At 39.5% G+C, this 8,130-nt stretch overlaps 1 pseudogene across 1 annotated transcript; it reads left to right on the forward strand.

The window, feature by feature from the left end:
• The first annotated feature begins 3,776 nt into the window (after positions 1-3,776).
• LOC308437571 (ATP-dependent RNA helicase DHX15-like) lies at positions 3,777-6,236 on the forward strand (annotated as a pseudogene). Its single transcript has 2 exons — positions 3,777-3,801; positions 3,853-6,236. The product of its transcript is annotated as an ATP-dependent RNA helicase DHX15-like (transcript).
• The last annotated feature ends 1,894 nt before the right edge of the window (positions 6,237-8,130 follow it).

An 8,130-nucleotide genomic window follows, 5' to 3' on the forward strand; every position in this document is an offset into this window, starting at 1 on the left:
AGCCAGAAGCTGGAAAGATTCCAGATGTCCTTCAGAAGATGAATGGATACAAAAATTGTGGTACATTTACACAATGGAATACTACTCAGCCACCAGAAACAATGACTTTATGAAATTCTTAAGAAAATGGTTTCATCTAGAGAATATCATCCTGAGTGAGATAACCCAGTCACAAAAGAACAGACATAATATGCAGTCACTGGTAATGGGAATCTAACCTCAGAGGCTCGCACTGCCCCAGAAACAACTCACAGAGTGTATGAAGTCCAAGAAATAAAGAAAACAAAACAAAACAAAAAAAAAAAAAAAATCTCTATACAACAAGAAAACTTTGTCTATTTCCATGTTACATTTTGTTTTACATGTACTTTATGCTCATTGTAACTATTAAGTTTTCAATGCATACTATCAAACCTTTAAAAAATCAAGTACTGACTAAAAAATATATTCATACAGTTTTATGTAAAAAATTATTTTAAAATCTGAAAAAAAAAGTACTGACAAAAATGTATTGTATAATTTTATGCAAAAATGCTTAAAATCTGTACATTTATCTTTGTTTTGTAAAATAAAGTTGTTTAAAAAAAGAAGTAAATAATCCTATTAAAAAATGTGGTACAGAGCTAAACAAAGAATTCTCGGCTGAAGAACATTGAATGGCTGAGAAGCACCTAAAGAAATGCTCAACATCCCTATTCTTCAGGGAAATACAAATCAAAACAACCCTGAGATTTCACCTCATACAAGTTAAAATGTCTAAGATCAAAAACTCAGGTGACAGCAGATGCTGGCTAGGATTCGGAGAAAGAAGAACACTCCTCCACTCTTGGTGGGGTTGTAACTTGGTACAACCACTCTGGAAATCAATTTGGTGGTTCCTCAGAAAATTTAACATAGTACTACCTGTAAACCCAATCTATTCCACTCCTGGGCATATCCCCCAAAGATGCTCCAACATATAACAAGGGCACATGTTCCACTATGTTCATAGAAGCCTTATTTATAATATTCAGAAGCTGGAAAGAACCCATATGTCCCTCAACAGATGAATGAATACAGAAAGTGTAGTACACTTACATAATGGAGAACTACTCAGCTATTAGAAACAATGACTTCATGAAATTCAAAGGCAAATGGATGGAACTAGAGACTATCACCTGAGTGAGGTAACCCAGTCACAAAGAACACACATGGTATGCACTCACTGATAAGCGGATACTAACCCCAGGAAGCTTTGAATACCCAATACCCAAGAAACAATTCACAGACATTATTAAGCTCAAAAAGAAGGAATGCCAAAATGAGGATTCCTCAGTCCTTCTTAGAAAAGATAACAAAACTCTCATGGGAGGAAATGCAAGGTCAAATAGAGGAACAGAAATTGAAAAATTATCACTCAGAAGCTGCCTCATCTGTGGATCCACCACATATGGAGCCACCAAATCCAAGCACTATAGCTGATCCCAAGAAGTATTTACTGTCAGGAACCAGACAGAGATGCCCCCTCAGGGACTATGCTAGAGTCATATAGGTACAGCTGAGCATGCTTGCAGCTAACCATCAGTCTTAACACAGGGACCCCAATAAAGTTGCTTAAGAAATGACCTAAAAAGCTGAAAGGGGTTGCAACCTCATGGGAAGATAACATTATCAACCAACCAAACACTCCAAAACTCCCATGGAGTAAAACACCAACCTTTGTTGGCAGTTTGAGAGACCTATTGATCCAGTTGAATATGTAGCTGAAGATACCAGTGTCTTGCATCAATGTGAGAAGAACTTTTGTTCCAGGGAGGGCATGTTTTCTCAATGTAGGGGAATGGCAAGGTAATGGGGTGCAGAGGGGGACCAGAAGGGAGTACAGTACCTTTGTGAAGGCAACTGAGGGGGAGGGGGATGGGAGCAGTGCAGGGTAAAGAGATAACATCTCAAATGTAAATACAGAGTATCTAAGAAAAAAGAGAAAAAAAAACAAAAGTTTAAAGTTGCTGTACTTTTTTTGTTGTTGAAAACAAAGCATAGCTTCCCAGAAAATACATCTGTCACTTTTGCAACAAATGAGTTGCTCATTGATAGAGTAATTCATAATTACTTCTCTCTCTCAGCTATGTCTCTATATAGTTGTAAAGTTATGAACAAAAAACATTTATTCTATTATATATAACTATGTAAGAACAGGGACACTATTATAACATTGTCCAATCATGTGTAAAAGTGTGATAATTACTGTTGTTAATGGTGAAAATTCTAACAGCTAACAAAGCACTCACTGGTGATAGAAATACTTCTATCGCATTTTGGGAATAATTTTATTTTGCTTTGGAGAAATTGTTTAGTTTTCCATCCTGGGAATTGAACTCCAGATCTCATCCATAGTAACTGAACATTCTGCCATTGAACCACATCTCTGAATCCTGTGGAGGAAATATACATCAATTTCAGAAAATACTGTGAATATTTTTCCCAACAAACAGAACTAGCTATGATTTAGAAAGTCCAATACAAGATTCAATTACCAATAACTATGAGATAATTGTGTCAAAGACATAACTATATTTTCATAGAGACTAATTTTGTTTCAGCCTAAGTGTCCATGAAGAGATAAGTAAATAAAGACAATGTAGTGCCCCTATGCACACTTACTGAGCTTTAAAGAAAGAGATCCTTGTCAACTGTGAGAATATAGATGAACTTGGAAAACATGTTAAGTAAATTAAGCAGGCACAGAAAAACAAATTATGTCACTAATTTATGTAATCTAAAACACTGGGACTCATGGAAAGAGCAGGAGTGAACTGGTGATTAGCCGAAAACTGGGGGTAGTGGAAGGAGTTAGAGAGACGCTTAAGCAAAAATTCAAAGTTAAAAAGGAGTAAATTCAAGAGGTCTATTTACATCTTGGTAATTACATATAATAACAATACACTGCATGTTTGATATTGCTCAAAGAGTAATTGTGTTTTTAACCACCAAAATATACATAAAGAATTTATGTTAAGTGACTTAATTAGCTATTTATGCATCATACATAGTATATTTATATACCAAAACATAGATACTATTTTGCTTATATATTAAAATACTGCCTTATATGGAGACTTAGACTGATGGAGATTAAATTGTTGCCTCTAGGAAACAAGTCTATTCTTTTAAAGCCTGACTTTGGTTTTGGACCACATTTCTATTTCTCTGAGATAGACTCTGTTTAAACAAAGAAACAAAAGCTGAAGGTATTGTCTCTATAGAGATCAGCCTGACAGCAGTGAGTTCCACTGTGCTCAGACTACCGTCTCTAAGGACTATTTTCCACGGAAGGAAATGGAGCTTTTCAGAGAATTGGCAGGTACTGGGCTAGGGAATGCATCGGACAAAGCAAGTGTGGAGACACGTTATATCAGAATGGAAGGACAGTATCAAGGCTGTCTGAGTTACATCAAAAGGACTCAGGAGCCAACCTGAAGACAGTCCCACTGAGTAAAGGTAGATTAATTTAACCATCAATCAAAATAATACTACAGATATTGAAACCAACATGTCTAGATTCATGAGTTCATGAACCCAAGAAAAGCACAACTGGTCTCGTTGGAAAATCATAGGAATCTAGTTTATTATTCTGAAACCTAGCAGTAAATAAGTAAATGCGATTGATGGGAGTAAAATAAAGTGTCTGTCTTTCCTAGAAGAATTAGACCTAAAGGAAACTAAATAGTTAATAAAGAAAGACATTCTTTGAATTGATGAAGGAAAAAAAAATTCGAGCTCCTGGTTTGGGCCGCATGGAGTGGGCTGTGGTGTCGGAAGGTATGAGGGTCCCCGCGAGTTGAGCAGCGGGCCTCTTCTGTGTGGATCCAGCTGTTGGGGTATCTCTTCTTTCTTCCTTCCTAAGCGTCCATTCTGGGAGTTCGAAGCTGTCCAAGAGGCACCGGTTGGATCTGGGAGAGGATTTCCCCTCGGTCAAGAAGGTGGGGGGAGATCGATGGGAAAGACCGGGAACAAGATTGGGATGGAGAGGACTGATCTAAAGATCGCGATAGAGAACTCAGTAGAGGAGACAGAACGGGAGAGGGAGAGAAGGAAAAGGAATTGAGAGCTTCCAGCAATGCTATGTTTATCAGGGCTGGATTGCCACCTTTAAAAGCTCATTCAGCTCACCCAACCTGCTCATTCAACACATTCTACGTTCTGCCCGTTCAACACACACCAGACACGCAGGACACACCTCACTTCCACAGGACGTTAATCCATTTACCAACCTGCCCCATACTCCTCGATATTATGATATTCTAAAGAAATGGCTTCAGCTCCCTGACTGGGAGTACAAGGATAGATTTACAGATATTCTTGTTAGAGGTCAGTCATTTGTACTGGTTGGTGAGACTGGGTCTGATAAAAACACAGATACCACAGTGGTGTGTGGAGTATACGCGATCCTTGCCAGGACCCAAAAGGGGTTGCCTGCACACAGCCCAGGAGAGTGGCGGCCATGAGTGTGGCTCAGAGACTTGCTGATGAGACGGACGTGATGTTGGGCCAGGAAAGTGGATACTCCATTTGATTCGAAGACTGCAGTACAAAAAGCATTCTTAAGTATATGACTGGCGGGATGCTACTTCGTGAAGCTGTGGGTGATCCCTTCCTGGAGCGTTATGGTGTGATAATTCTTGATGAGGCCCATGATTGGCTACAGATGCTCTCATGGGTATTCTAAAGGAGATCAGACTTAAGGTCAGTTATGAGTGCTACCCAAGAAGCTGTCACGTTCCAGATCTGCTTGGATACCTATCTTCTCTTAACTATACCTGCCCAAACACATCCTGTTGAGATTTTTTATACTCCAGAACCAGAAAGAGATTATCTTGAAGAATCAATTCAGACAGTGATCCAAATGCACATGTGTGAAGAGAAGAAAGGAGATCATCTTCTTTTCTTGAATGGTCAAGAAAAAATTGTTGAGGCCTGTAAGAGAATAAATCGTGAAGTTGATGATTTGGACCCTGAATTTGGTGATATTAAAATCATTCTATGGTATTCTATACTTCCACCCCAGCAACAACAACACATTTTCTAGCCACCACCTCCGAAAAAAAAAAAAACAGAATGGAACAATTGAAAGAAAGGTAGAAAGGTGGTTGTGTCAACTAACATTGCAGAGACCTCTTTGACAACAGATGGTGTGGTGTTTGCAATTGACCCTGGATTTGCAAAGCGAAAGGTATATAATTCTAGAATCAAAGCTGAGTCTCTTTTGGTGACAGTAATTAGTAAAGCTTCAGCTCAGCGAAGGGCTGGTGGAGCTGGACATACCAGACCTGGGAAATGCTTCAGGCTGTACACAGAGAAAGCTTATAAAACAGAAATGCAGGATAACGCCTACCCAGAGACCCGCATTCTAATTCAGGATCAGTTGTATTGCAACTGAACAAGCTTGGCATTGATGACTTGGTACATTTTGATTTTATGAACCCATCAGCTCCCAACACCGATGAGAACCCTAGAACACTTTATAAACAATGATGGAGATCTGACTGAATTGGGATCCACGATGGCAGAGTTTCCTTTTGATCCACAGGTCGCTAAAATGGTTATTGCAAACCATAACTACAACTGTCTTAATGAGCTATCTGTTACTGCTAGGCTGTCAGTCGCAGTGTTTTGTTCGCCCCACAGGGGCCAGAAAAGCTGCAGATGAGGCCAAGATGAGATTTTCCCACATAGACGGAGATCACCTGACACTGCTGAATGTCTACAACACTTTTAAACAATATCATGAATCTGTTCAGTGGTGTTATGCCAACTTCATTAACTACGGGTCCCTGGTGTCTGAAGACAATGTACAGCAGCAGCTATCAAGAATTATGGACAGATTTAATTTGCCTTGTCAAAATACTGATTTCACAGACAGGGACTGTTATGTTAATATAAGAAAAGCATTGGTTACTGGGTATTTTATGCAGGTGGCACTTTTAGAATGAACAGGGCGTTATTTAACTGTGAAAGCTAACCAGGAGGTCCAGCTGCACCCCTACTGTGCTGGATCACAGCCTGAATGGGTGCTTCATAATGAGTTTGTGCCGACAACAAAGAATTATATCCGGACCTGTACAGATATCAAGCCAGGATGGTTGGTGAAAATTGCCCCTTAATATATGGCATGAGCAATTTCCCACAGTGTGAAGCAGAGAAAGTTGGACCACATTATTGCCAAACTTCAACCCAAGGAATACTCAGAGTACTGACTCAATGCTTAGATCTGAAGTTATTCAGAGGACAGCTTTAAAAGATGAATGAAGTTAAGCTCAAGCTGTGCTCTTCATGTTGACTCAATAATGGCCTTTATTTAAAAGATTTTTAATTTTTCTTCACAGTAAATATTCCATTCTGATTTCATAAATTAAACATTTACGCCTCCCTTTTGTGTTGACACTGTAGCTCATACTGGAAGAGTCCATCAATGTTTTGCAGTTTATTGAAAGTAGTTCTATATACAACAATGTTACAAGCCTTTCTTTAGAAACTGTTGAAAATGCTTCTAAAATGTGATTATCCATGGTATGCATGGTTGTAACTGTTGACATTCCGTTTAGAAGTTACAACTGTTACAAGTGCTTCAGTAGACACAATCTTCTGTCTCCATGTAGAGGCACTGACTTCAATAAACTCTATTTATACTAAAAATAAAAACTCATAAACCCACCAAGGTTTGCTATGGTCTCCACTTGCAATTGATAAAGCATGGTATCATTTCATGGGTCTTGAAGATGCAAGATGCCGGGGTCACAGAGTCTGTACTCAGGACACAGAAGGCAGCATTCTACAGCACTGTCTCTCCACCTAGTGGAGGGATCAAAAAAAGTACCACACATACAGTGGGTTAGTGTCCCAGCAGGGAAAACTAAGCTGATGATGCTGAGCTTGGCTAAAGGAACCACGCAACTGTGATTAAGTTAAATGAGGCCTGAGGAATGAGGATAACCTCACTGGAGCAGATCCACTACAATCCCAGAGAGCCTTATAAGAGGGAAACAGAGGGGCAGAGACAGAGAATGTGGAGGTCGGAGAAGGGACGATGGTGCGGAAAGAGGACACAGCAAGGCAAGCATGTGCTTACTAGTCCCTGGGAAAGAAAGGACACTGTGGATGGAGCACAGTTCTGCCAACAATGCCATCTGCCCTCAATTCTGGACTTCTAGACACCTGATAACTTGTTACAACTGTGATTCAAAATTTACTATAAGGAGAGAAGAGGAGTTTTTTAATTTTTGAAGAATCATTGTGCCTTTTCCTTTAACCTAGGCAATGTGAAGGATTGTAGGCCATTGTTGAGAACTCAGTAAATTACATACCCAATGTCAATGTAATGCCACATGTCTTCAGGCCACATGTGGATGACTTTGTCAACTCTAGCAATTGCATCATAGTTAGATTTTGTCAACTTGACATAACTTAGACATACCGGAAAAGAAGTCATCTCAGTTGAAAAACTGCTTCTATCAGCTGGGGTTAGGGCATGTTTGTGGGTCACTTTCATAATTGCAGGTTGATGTGGTGGTAGACACCATGCTTGAGAAGCTGCAGTGGGCAAGTGAGCTTCCTGGATACAGCCACCATTTTATAGCATTTCAATGGGTGTGCCCTGGAGAGGGATTACCCCAGGGGCTTTGTCTCAGGATTGCTTCTTGCTACTGATGTGCCTTCCCATGTTTGTCATTGCTACATCCCTCATCTATCTGGTATGACTGGGTGTTAGGAGACCTTCATCTCCTATAGCCTGGTATGACTCCTTCCTGGGTGATAGATAACCTACTCTATTGGGCAATTTTTCTGCAGACCAACATTAAGATAAGCTTTGATAAAATATCATTTAGATGAATTAATTATTTTACAAGATTCTTGATTTTATTTAAACAGTTTTAGGAAGTTAGAGTAGTTGGTAGGGAATTTAAGGAACTGGCTTAAATTGCTTTGCCAGAAAGATATAATATAGTTAGAACCAAGAATAGGCTGCCCTTCGGTGTAGGATAGCAAACAGAGGCTACATAGGTTAGAAAAGGAGAATAGACTGTCCCTCGGTGTAGCTTCGCAAACAAAGGCTGCATAGCTTAGAAAAGGAGCTCAGTGAATGTTCATGCA

This window comes from Micromys minutus, assembly GCF_963924665.1.
Source record: "Micromys minutus genome assembly, chromosome: 26".
Classification (NCBI taxonomy): Eukaryota; Metazoa; Chordata; class Mammalia; order Rodentia; family Muridae; genus Micromys; species Micromys minutus.